At 39.8% G+C, this 11,175-nt stretch overlaps 4 non-coding genes across 4 annotated transcripts; 1 reads left to right on the top strand and 3 right to left on the bottom strand.

Annotated features, from left to right (window-relative positions):
* Positions 1 to 3,410: 3,410 nt before the first annotated feature.
* Positions 3,411 to 3,484, bottom strand: TRNAT-UGU (transfer RNA threonine (anticodon UGU)). The gene has a single exon. It is a non-coding gene; the product is annotated as a tRNA-Thr (tRNA).
* Positions 3,485 to 6,407: 2,923 nt separating this feature from the next.
* TRNAL-AAG (transfer RNA leucine (anticodon AAG)) lies at positions 6,408 to 6,489 on the bottom strand. The gene has a single exon. It is a non-coding gene; the product is annotated as a tRNA-Leu (tRNA).
* Positions 6,490 to 8,311: 1,822 nt separating this feature from the next.
* On the top strand, positions 8,312 to 8,384 carry TRNAM-CAU (transfer RNA methionine (anticodon CAU)). Its single transcript has one exon. It is a non-coding gene; the product is annotated as a tRNA-Met (tRNA).
* Positions 8,385 to 10,898: 2,514 nt separating this feature from the next.
* On the bottom strand, positions 10,899 to 10,972 carry TRNAT-CGU (transfer RNA threonine (anticodon CGU)). The gene has a single exon. It is a non-coding gene; the product is annotated as a tRNA-Thr (tRNA).
* Positions 10,973 to 11,175: the final 203 nt, after the last annotated feature.

The following is an 11,175-nucleotide window of genomic DNA, read 5'->3' as shown; positions in this document are numbered from 1 at the left end:
CCTGCTTTCTCATTCCTCCTCATCTCCTAGATAATTGGATTTTTTGGACATAATTCTGGGATCAACATAATTCTGAACAAATGACAACCATTTGTTTGGCATAACAAGAATTCATTTAGCTCATGGAGGCATCTTACCCTGCCTGATATTGCCAAAACTCAGAACCTTCGTTTTCTGTCTCAAAACAAAACACAATACCATCTAGGCTGGTGTGAATAGAAAGAGACATCACTAGAACTTACCTCTTCTTATCTGAATCTGTATTAAGCAGATGTGTTTAGCTATAGAAGCTTAGTCAGGAGAAAGGTTGCAGAAGGGTTGGATTCCAACAGTCCTGAGAGAGGGAAGCAAGTATGATCAGGTCAGCACTTCAGTAAAAGCCACCAAAGGTCTTAATATGGCAGGTAGGGTGAATGTGATTCTGGAGGCATTGGATAATCTCTCCTGGTTTCAAATCTGATTCAAAGGCAGATAAAACAAGTTCACACCCAGTGTGCCAGTGATCCCATAGGGGCTGTCACTGGTGAATTAATCTCCCTGGAGACAATATCTATCTTTTATTTATACTTTTGGTAGTGATTATAGATTGCATCAGTTCTTCCACTCATTAATCCCATCTTAATAGCAAGGGAGAGCATGATTTACCCCAATAATTTTCAGAAAGAAAACAAATATTGTGCTATTAACAATAATGATGATAATAATGGCTTAACACATTCTAGGCAATTTATATGAATTGTGTCCTAACAACTCCTTGAGGTGGGTACTATTAATGTCCTCATTTTATAGTTGAGGGACTTAAAGCTTAAAAAAGGTAAGTAATTTGTCCAAGGTTCATAAGGCTCACACACTTCCAGAATTCACACACCAAGTGGATGCTCTGCAAATGTCATGAGTAAACATAGGTTTTTAAAATATCTGTAGTGTTTGGGGTACGTGCTTATTTGGTCTTTTCAACCATATTGAAAGCTCCATGGGGGCAAGGTTTATGTCCTCTTTTTCAACTGGCTAAAGTGCAGTGCTGATCAAATTAAGATCCTCCTTTTATTTCTTATGAATGCAGGTATAATATCCACATCTCCATCACATGAAGACCATCTCAGAGCAGGTCACTCCTCAGAACAAGGTAGAACTAAAGAAGCAACTGAATAAGTACTTTAAAGGACAAATCCTTGCCTAATTGTCTGACAATGCTTTTTTTCCTCCTTTTTTATACTTTGTATTTTAATTTGGGGGGGATGTTAATTTTACAATAAAAATTATTTTTATTCATGAAATCATTCACTCTTTTAAAAAAAATAGTTTGTACATTTGGTGCCATGTTGAGAATGGCCTTCTCCACCTCAAGATGTTATAAATATTACCTACATGTTGTGTAATATTTTATGGTTTTACTTTAAATATTTTATAACAGTATTTTCTGTTTTTACATAAATATTACATATTTTTACATTTAAATCTTATGACCTGATACAAAGTGTCTGACAAAACTTTTATCTAAACACTTTCTTCACATCCAAAAACTCCCTTTTCAGGCTGAACTTCCAAAGTTATTAGATGCTGTCATGACTGAGTTGTTACTCAGAGCTAGGCCACACAGTCCTCCCTCTTCCTACTTGTTATAGACTGGATGTGTTCTCCCAAAATTCATATTTGGAAGCCCTAACCCCTAATGTGACCACATTTTGAGACAGGGCCTTTAAGGAGGTAATTTATGGTTAAATGAGGTCATAAGGGTGGGGCCCTAATCCAATAAGACTGGTGTCCTTATAAGAAGAGGAAGAGACACCAGAGCTACCTTCTGCCCTCGCTCTCACTCCCATTCTTCCCTTGCATGTACAGAGGAAAGCCATGTGAGGACACAGTCAGAGGGGGCCTTCTACAAGGCACGAAGAGAGGTCTCACCAGAAACCAAGTCTGATGGCACCTTGATTTTGGACTTCTAGTTCCAGAACTATGAGAAAATAAACTTCTGTTATTTCAGCCACCCAGTCTGTGATATTTTAGGGCAGCCCTAGCTAATACACTGTGTTTAAATCTAAAGAATCAGGGCATGAAGACAGCATGTCCAAGGCAAAAAAACAAAACAAAACAAAAAACCACAACCAACCAACCAAACAGAGCCTAGGAGATGAAGAAGATTATTTCAGTTTGTTAGTTACATGGTCTGCTCATTTTTTTGTGGAGAACCTCCTACATAGATTTCTGAGGTTTTATTTTATATTTTCCTCCTCCCTAAGTTAAACAAGTTAAGCAGCTGTTCACTGGGCTGATTATCTTCTAGCAGAAAACAGACAGTTATCTCAGGATCCTTAACCCTTAGGACTAAGGTTTGAGATCAGTCTAAGTTGCTTAATTTTATTTAGCTCTGCGGCCAAAAACTTCATTCTTGACTCTAATCAAATAGAAGACAGATATAATGAGAAAAGCATGGATTCCAGAATCAGATAGACCTGAGTTTGAAATTGAACTTTGTCACTTACTCTGTTACTGTGAATATTATTGAACCTATTTCCTCATCTTCAAAGAGCTGATCATAACACATATTTGACAGGATTGTTGGGCTGATTAAATGACAGCATGTCTGGAAACTCTTGGAATGTAGTAGACTTCCAATAATGCTAACTAGATGATAAAGAGGGTAAGTAGATGTTCATGAATTAGTACAAACATGCTAATAGCATAGCTGGACCTCACTTTCAGTTCTGCTCTGTGTGTAATATTTTAAGCAGGATTTTTGCAAATGTGATTCACTTGCTTCAAAATCACTTGGAGTGCTTGTTAAAAACACACATTTCTGGGCCTTTCACCAAAATAGAATTAAAACCTCTGAGGATGAGTCCCAAGAAACTGTGTTTTAACTAGTTCCCTAGGTGATTTAAATGTCTACTAAGCTTGGGAATCATTGCATTATAGGATCATTCCATTTTTTAAATTGCAGAATTAAGTTCAGTTTTTAGTGGGGCCAATATATGTATTCCCTTTGGGACTAAAGCCCTTCCTTGAAGACTGAGGGCGTATAAGCAAATGTAAATTACTGTTATTATAATTTAGTAATATTTGGAAAATCATATATAAAAGAGATAACATAATGCTGAGTTTCCTAGAATCACTAATAAATTACATGGGAATTCAGAAAAAAGCACTGAGAGTTGGTACAGTTTTGTTGCCCCCCCCAATTAAAAAATAGAGGACAGGGAACTTCAGCAAAGATGAAAAACCGAAGGTCATTTTCTTTCTGTTTCCATAAAGAGACCCACCACCTTTTCCTTAGGAGTGAGAATTTTTGTAGTCACAGCTGCTTTTGAATGAGTGGATCAGAATTCACAGTAATACTGAATACGGTGGAGAATTAGTAGTAATGAGGGTTTACTGAAGAATTTGGCTTCTTAGGGAGAGGGCAAAAGCCAAGGCCCCACTGGGACTCGAACCCAGGATCGCCTGTTTACAAGACAGGTGCTTTAACCAACTAAGCCATGGAGCCCACACATGAGCCTGACTTTGTTCTAGATCTGTCCTTACTGTGAGATTAAATATTCCTGACATAGTTTTTGTGATTCAGTGCAGCTTATTGTGAGAAAAGAGACAAACTCCAAGAAGACGTTTTGCTTACTTAGATGCGCTGCAGAGCTAATACAAGCGGGAAAAGTTTGGGCAGCTTGAATGTTGGGACCAATAGCACTTCAATTAGTCGAAGGATATAACCATCAGTAAAAGTCGAGGCTACTCACTTTTTCCAATTAGGATAAAGTCTTCTAAAAGCAAAATTTGCTGTTACTGCACCTCGTCTTCTGTAACTAAGATTCTTCATTCCAATAAACTAAGTGAGGAACTCTAAATATGGAACTCCATTAGAAGACTCTTAGACAGCCGGGCTAGGGCACCTAGTGTCCCTACACGTCACTTGCACTTAGCAAGCAGTGACTTGGAGGGGAAGAATCGGGAGCGGAGAAGAGGGGGCTGGGAGTGTAGAGTTCAGCTACACAGTCAGTCACATCGCTCTCAAAACCCTAAAACACCAATGTCAAGGTCGCTGTAAAGACTCCGATCAGAAAACCACAGGGGTAGAGCCCCTTGGAGTGGGGGACGGGGAGAGGCGGAATGGTCCCCTGCTGGCCACAATGTGTTCCCTGGATCCAGGTACAATCCTCCTTAGGTGAAGAGCCTTACGGTTCCAGGGAACCACCCGTTGACCACTCCCTGCCCACCAAGCGCCTGATTTCCAGTGCAATAGGTCGTCAGCTCGCAAAGAGCGCGACACCTTCTTCCTTCTAATCCGGTTCCTTCACCCCGCGATGACTCGCTCTTTCCCCCCCTGTCGCATCCCCCGCGGGGACGAGCAGAGAGCTAGGTCTGAGGGCGGTCCCCTGATCGCGACTGCGGGCCACCTGAACGCCCAGAAGGCTTTACTGGGAGCTGACTGGGGGGATCGTGGTAGGATAAAGCAGGTGACGCTCGCAGATGCGCCTCTGATATTCCCAGGGGTAGGAATCGAAGCTCCTATTTTGTACAAAGAAAGCACAGAACTTTCTTAATATTTTTTAGAAATGAGAAAAACGTTTGATGAAAACGTTTGGAGGTAGTGTGGGAGCCTTCTAGGATGCAGCATTAAGTCTCTAATTTCTAGAAACATGGGTTCAAATCCCACCGCCATATCCCAGCCCCCTCAGGTCGGCAAGTGGAACCCCAGTAAACAAGCTCTTCCTTAAAAGCTAACGGAAAATTCACACTTCGGGGAATTAGTTTAGGTGAGAAGAGTTCTTTCACCGAGGGCAAGAACCTAAGGGTGTGGGAAACTCTCCTAATCCAGTCCTTTCCTCTTTCCAATTCATGAGTTTCTCAGAGACATCCAAACTACAGAACTACAATGAAATAATATTTTCTACCTAACAGACTGGTGAACAAACAAACAAAAATTGTTTGTGGTAGCGTTGCCTATTAGCACTTGAAGACATTGTATGAGCTTCCTGTGGCTTCTGTAACAAATTACCAGAGTTCAGTGGCTTAAAACAACAGAAATTTATTTTCCCACAGTTCTAGAGGCCAGAAGTCCAAAAAGTCAGTATCACTGGGCAGAAATCAAGGTGTTGACAGGGTCATACTCCCTGTTGAGGCCGTAGGGGAGAATTTGTCCTTGCCTCTTCCAGCTTCTGGTGGCAGCCAGCCTTCCTTGCTTTGTAGTTGCATTACTCCTATCTTTGCCTCTGTATTCACATTGTCTTCTCCTGTTCTGTCTCTGTACTCTCCCTATGCCTCTCTAGGACACTTGCAATCACATTTAAGCTCCACCTGGATAATGAAGGATAAAGTCCCCATTTTGAGATCCTTAACTTAATCTCTTCTGCAAAGACTCCACCTTTTGTTTTTTGGTGGATTTTTTTTTTTGGCCGTATAAGGTAATATTTACAGCTTCCAGGAATTAGGATGGAGATATCTTTTGGAAGACCATTTTTTAGTCTACCCTACAATATTAACATATTGATTCCTCCACCCACAAGCAAGAGATTAACTGGTTATAACTTCAGTTTATTTCTCTGTAAAATGGGAATAATAATATGAACTTTCTTATATATTACTGAGAATATAATATGACAATGTAAAGAACTATAACAATATCTGGGGCTTAGTAAGAACTAAATGGCTGTTAATTCTCATTGTCACAGGAATGCTCTGTGCTGGCCAGGGTGTCAAGGAAACAGGCCCTTCCTTGGCTCTATAAGAGGATAAATTAGTAACATTTAGGGAAGACTAAGACAGGAACCACTGAAATTATCATCACACATATGATTTGATTTAGCAATTGCACTTTTAGAAAGTTCTCTAGTACACACCCTTATGAAATGCAGATATTATTTATTTCAACATTGTTTATATTGTTAAATGTGGCTGGTTAAATTTAAGATATATCCATAACATGGAATACTTTTGAGACAAAAGAAAAAGAAAAGAAGTTCTTTCTATGTTGATATGAAAACCACGGCAAAATACGAGAAGTAATAAAGGCAAGATGCAGTAGAATAGGTCTGAAAAGTGCAAAATGTGAGGAAAATAATAGACTTCTCCTGGCTTGCATGCAAAAAGTATACCTTTAAGGTAACTCCAGGCTCTAACATGTTTGTGTGAGGAACCAGAATCCAGTGCTGGGGGGAAATGAAGTGGGATGAGGGTAGACTTTCACTGTATATCTATTTTAGTAATTTTGAACCATGTGGAAGTTTTACTTATTTCTTTACGAACATTTAAAAAACATTCAAAAGAATTCCCTTAGATACTAAATCGTGTTCTTTGATACAAACAATTGGCAGTCAGACTTTTTTTGTTTTTCCCTTAATTACCCCTGAAGTTGGAAGAAAATGTTTTCCTAACCTCAAGCAATTTCTTCAAAGAACCGGGTTTGATAACAAGGCTGACAGCGGTGGGATTCAAACCCACGCCCCCGAAGAGACTGGAGCCTTAATCCAGCGCCTTAGACCGCTCGGCCATGCTACCACACGAGCAAATGCTTTAAAGCTCTCCTTAACACTTTAAAAGACACAAGTCTGTTCTCTTGCGTGTTGTTTTTTTTTTCTAGAGCATTTGCCACCACCACCACCACACCCCCCGCCCCGCCCCAGACAACTGTCATCCCACTACCAATAAAATCTGCAAATAGATTCCTACTTCGGGAGACACATTTTTGCCTCCTATGCTATGTTTGTGATACTCGAAAGTAAAGAGAGAAGCAGCCAATGCATAATATCCTTCAAACGAAGAAAATCAGTAGTTACAAAAAATGATTAGAAATCACCACCGCCGATGCAGCACCGGAACTCTGAGGACGCAGAGATCAGGAGTCTCCAATTTGTCAACTGCGTTTGGGGGTCAGCAGCGGGAAGTTACTTTTAATGTCCTCATCTAGAAAAAGGAAGCTCCCCTTCCCACTCACTCGGAACTTGAGTCAGGGTTTGTATGTCTGTGTGTGATTTCTTATTGAAGGAAACAACTGCGCAAGCAGACCTACTTTTTGCTGAATGTGATCATGGTCTTAATTTACAAAGTTCAGGGAGGGAATTAGTTTGCTTTTGGTGCGGGGTGTCTCATCCTCTCCAGGCCCAGAGAGGACGCGTTCTACCTGCTCCAACCCCACCAACGCGAACTGGGCGAGTCCCTTGGTCTTCTTTCCCCGGCTCACCCTCTCGCTGACCAGCCTGATCCATTACATGCTGCACCGTTTAAGTGAGCCTTAGTGCCACTGTTTCACATCAACTACATAGCCACAAGCCCACTGGCAAGTCACTTAAACTTATTGGGTCTTACTTTTCTCATACGTAAACTGGAGACAATAATAAGACTTGCCTAAAGTGATAGATAGGTAGATAGATAGGTAGGTAGATAGATAGATAGATAGATGGTCAATACATGTAAGATACATATAAATTGCTTAAAAGAGTACCTTGCCCATAATAAGCACTTAATACAGCTTGCTATCATCATTTGTATCACTTACTAGTATTCATTGAACAACTTTTTTGTGTTTGTCAAGTGTTCAGTCTTTTAAATAATACTGTGAAATATTATCCCATTTTACAGATAATGAAGTTTTTAAAATTGACGTATTCCCAAGAAAACCAAGTGAATTATTTTTCCTAACTTAATAGATGGCACATACAAGATTTACACTTCAGTCCTACATTTTCCATTTTGGGACCGTTTCTACTTTGCCAGATTGAAATCCAGTATATTCTTTCTCCATTCTCAATCATCTCACCTCATCTCTTCCACCTTATCTCGCCTCTGTTTACATTATTCTGGACTTCTAGCCAGAAGAGAAGGGCCTTCAGGTCATGGTCATGGTCGTGATCAAAGACATCGATTGTAAGAGGAACATTGGCAGGCAAGGAAGTTCCAGAGCTAGATAAGGAGACAGCAGCTTCGCCCTCAGCAGAGCTAAACATTTTTGTGTGTCCTTCATTGTTGCAGTCTGGAAATCTTCACGCCTGTGGACCCAGCTCAGGCCCCTCGTATCTGTATGTCACTTTCTACACATGTTGTGAAGTGGGGCAGTGTGAAATCTAATGAAGTCTAATGTTTCCCAGCAGTAAGTGGTGTTTAAGGCATAATGGGAAAAAAATTCACCATGTGGCATATTTAATCAAGGATAAAATCCTGAAATACTTTTGGTCAATCATTGTGACATACTCGGAGCAACGGTAAACATATGCCCTAGCACATACTCTTATTTTTCACTCTATTCAAAAAATATAACTTCCTAGAAAGTTCATATAAACATGAAGGAGAATCGATAGTTCTAACGAAAATAAGACAAGCCAGTGCCTTCTTAGCGCAGTAGGCAGCGCGTCAGTCTCATAATCTGAAGGTCCTGAGTTCGAGCCTCAGAGAAGGCAAGAGAGTTTTGTCACTCCTACAGACTCTCGTTTGAGAAAGAAACAGGGTAGTAAACAAAATTATCCCACTAATCGAACTCTGCGGTGTGAAATGTAGGTACTAGGACTAACTCCCAGTCAGTCAATCTGATGTGGTTATACATGGGGCTGTAGTCCTTCAAGAAATTCAGCAGGTTTCTTTGGTACCAGTTTCCTTTGGCAGCAAGACAGTTTTTCAATACGTTGACTGCAGTGCACACCAATACCATAAATCTGTATTAACTATTTGCTGCCCTAGAAAATTAGCAAAAACTTACCACCTTAAAATAGCAAAATTTATCATTTATCAGTTCTGGAGGTCAGAAGTCTGAAATGGGCCTTAAGGGGCTAAAATCAAGGTGTGGCGGAGCTGCCTTCTTTCTAGAGGCCCTGGATAGAAATCATTGCTTTTTTACAGCTTGTAGATGATGCCCCTATTCCCTGGCTCATGTTCACATCACTCTGACCTCTGCTTCTGTTGTCTCATCTCCTTCTCTTACTCTGACCCTCCTACCACCCTCTTATAAGGACCTTATGATTACATTGAACCAATCCAAATATCCAAGATAATCTCCCCATCTTGAGATTCTTAACTTAATCACATCCCTTTTGCCTTGCAAGATAGCATATTCACAAGTTTTAGAGATTAGGAAAAGGACATCTTAGTCTACCTGCTGGTCCCCAAAGATTCACACCCATCCCACATGGAAAAATATTAACCCCATTCCAAGTTCCCCCCAAGTCTTAACTCATTTTCAGCATCAACACATCTAAATTTCGTCAGTTCAAAATTTGCAAATATCATCACCTAAATTTGGAATGAGTGAGGCTCTGTGTATAATCAATTCTGGGCACAATTTTTACTTTATTGATTGCTTATTTATGTGCTAGATATCCTCCTAAAATATTTTATGTGTATTTACCCCTTAAGTCCTCCCATTAACTCTATTAGGTAGTCCTATTACTATTTCCGTTTCACACAGGAGCACAGTGATGACCATTGAGATAAAGCAATTTGCCAGAGGTCCCTTAGCTAATAAGTGGAGCAGCTGAGGTTTGAATACAGGCAGTGTGAACTAGTTCAATAAAGCCCTAATCAAAATGAATGGCGGTGGGATCCAGGCATTGTTGGGAGTCAGTTTTCTGATTATTCAATATTGCTACTCATGGTTCTTAGAGTAATAATAATAGCCACTTTGTAACTATTTCTCATTAAAAAGTAAAAAAATAATTTTTTACATTTGCCAGTGATTTTACCAAAGGACAGGATGACACTCTTTTGTTACTATGCCTCCACCCTATACTCTTCCCATATTCTTTCATTGCTTTATTTTTCTCTGCAGACTTCATCAGTATCTTATATGCTTACTTATTTTACACACTCATTTCTTTATTTTCCGTGTCACCCCCCCCACCAGAATGTAAGATACATAAGAGTAGTGCTTTTTGTTAGCTTTGTTCGCTGCTGTATTTCCTGCCCTTAGAAATATGCCTGGGGTGGTTACCAGAGGCAGGGATTGGGGGTGGCGGGCAAAATGAGTGAAGGTGGTTAAAGGTACAAACTTCCACTTATGAGATAAATAAGTCCTGAAGTTGTAATGCACAGGTTGGTGACTATAGTTAATGATACTGAATTGTATATTTAAAAGTTGCTAAGAGAGTAGATCTTAAAAGTTCCCATAACATGGGGAAAAAAAATGTAACTGAAAATAAAAGGAAAGAAAGAAAGAAGAAGAAAGACAGAAATATGCCTGGTACATAAAAGACCAGCAGTTTACGCTGTTGAATTAATTGATGAATGAATGGGAGACAAAAAGACACAGAAGTTCCATAAATCTTTAGGGCTGAAACTCAATTGCTTTAGATATCTGGCAGAATTGTCCAACTTGCTCTTTTCTCACAGCAACTTTGTCCTAGCTATAGAATGTTTGTGTTTAGGACATTTTTCCTTCCAGTTGATCATCATTCCTGAAGTATTCTAGTGTTTTCCTTAAGAGAAGTAACATGGGAATATACTGTTCAAAATGGCAAGCATGCCCCTGCAAACATCCTAATTTTCCTTTAGAGCTAGTAGTGGATTCATTGTTCGTTAATTTATCTTATTTAATGAAATCAATTTTAGAGCTGGAGATTGTTAGACTCTAGAGAGATTATACATATTTTCCTGTTTGGGTACTTTAAACTGACACATTGTAGGTGCTCAGAAACACTTTACCACAGTTCAATGCAAAACCTATTTGAAAAGTGATTGAGGTAAAGTCACAAGCAGTATTCTTTGGAGGTGGTTTGCATTTGAATTGTTATCTCCCTAAGAATCTACTTCTCTTCAGAAGTAAGGAATCCGAGCAAATTGCAGTCGAATAACTTGCAATGTATCTGATTGAGTTCTAGCGCTGTAAGTTTGGTGAGAACTTGTGGGGGATTAGTAGGAAGACACAATTAACTCGCCAATATAAAATAAATTTTCAGGAAGAGTTGACTTCTGGGTAAAACGCAAGGCCCTACTGGGAGTCGAACCCAGGATCTCCTGTTTACGAGACAGGCGCTTTAACCAACTAAGCCATAGAGCCACCTGAAAGGTGAGGGGACAGCCAAATCTACCCCACTTTACTTCGATTGGGTGAAAAAAATGACTTCACTGTCTAGTGTTAATCTGTTGCCTTTAGAAAATATGCCAACTCCAGGGAGATGCTTCACTTCCTCAGAACGCGCTAGAGACAGAAAAATACGAATGGAAAAGTAATAGGTAGGTGTAGCGTTAGACAAAGGATTT

The sequence above is a fragment of the Neophocaena asiaeorientalis genome, unplaced genomic scaffold, assembly GCF_003031525.2.
Source record: "Neophocaena asiaeorientalis asiaeorientalis breed wild unplaced genomic scaffold, Neophocaena_asiaeorientalis_V1.1 scaffold239, whole genome shotgun sequence".
Taxonomy (NCBI): domain Eukaryota; kingdom Metazoa; phylum Chordata; class Mammalia; order Artiodactyla; family Phocoenidae; genus Neophocaena; species Neophocaena asiaeorientalis.
This window is presented reverse-complemented; position numbering and strand designations above follow the sequence as displayed.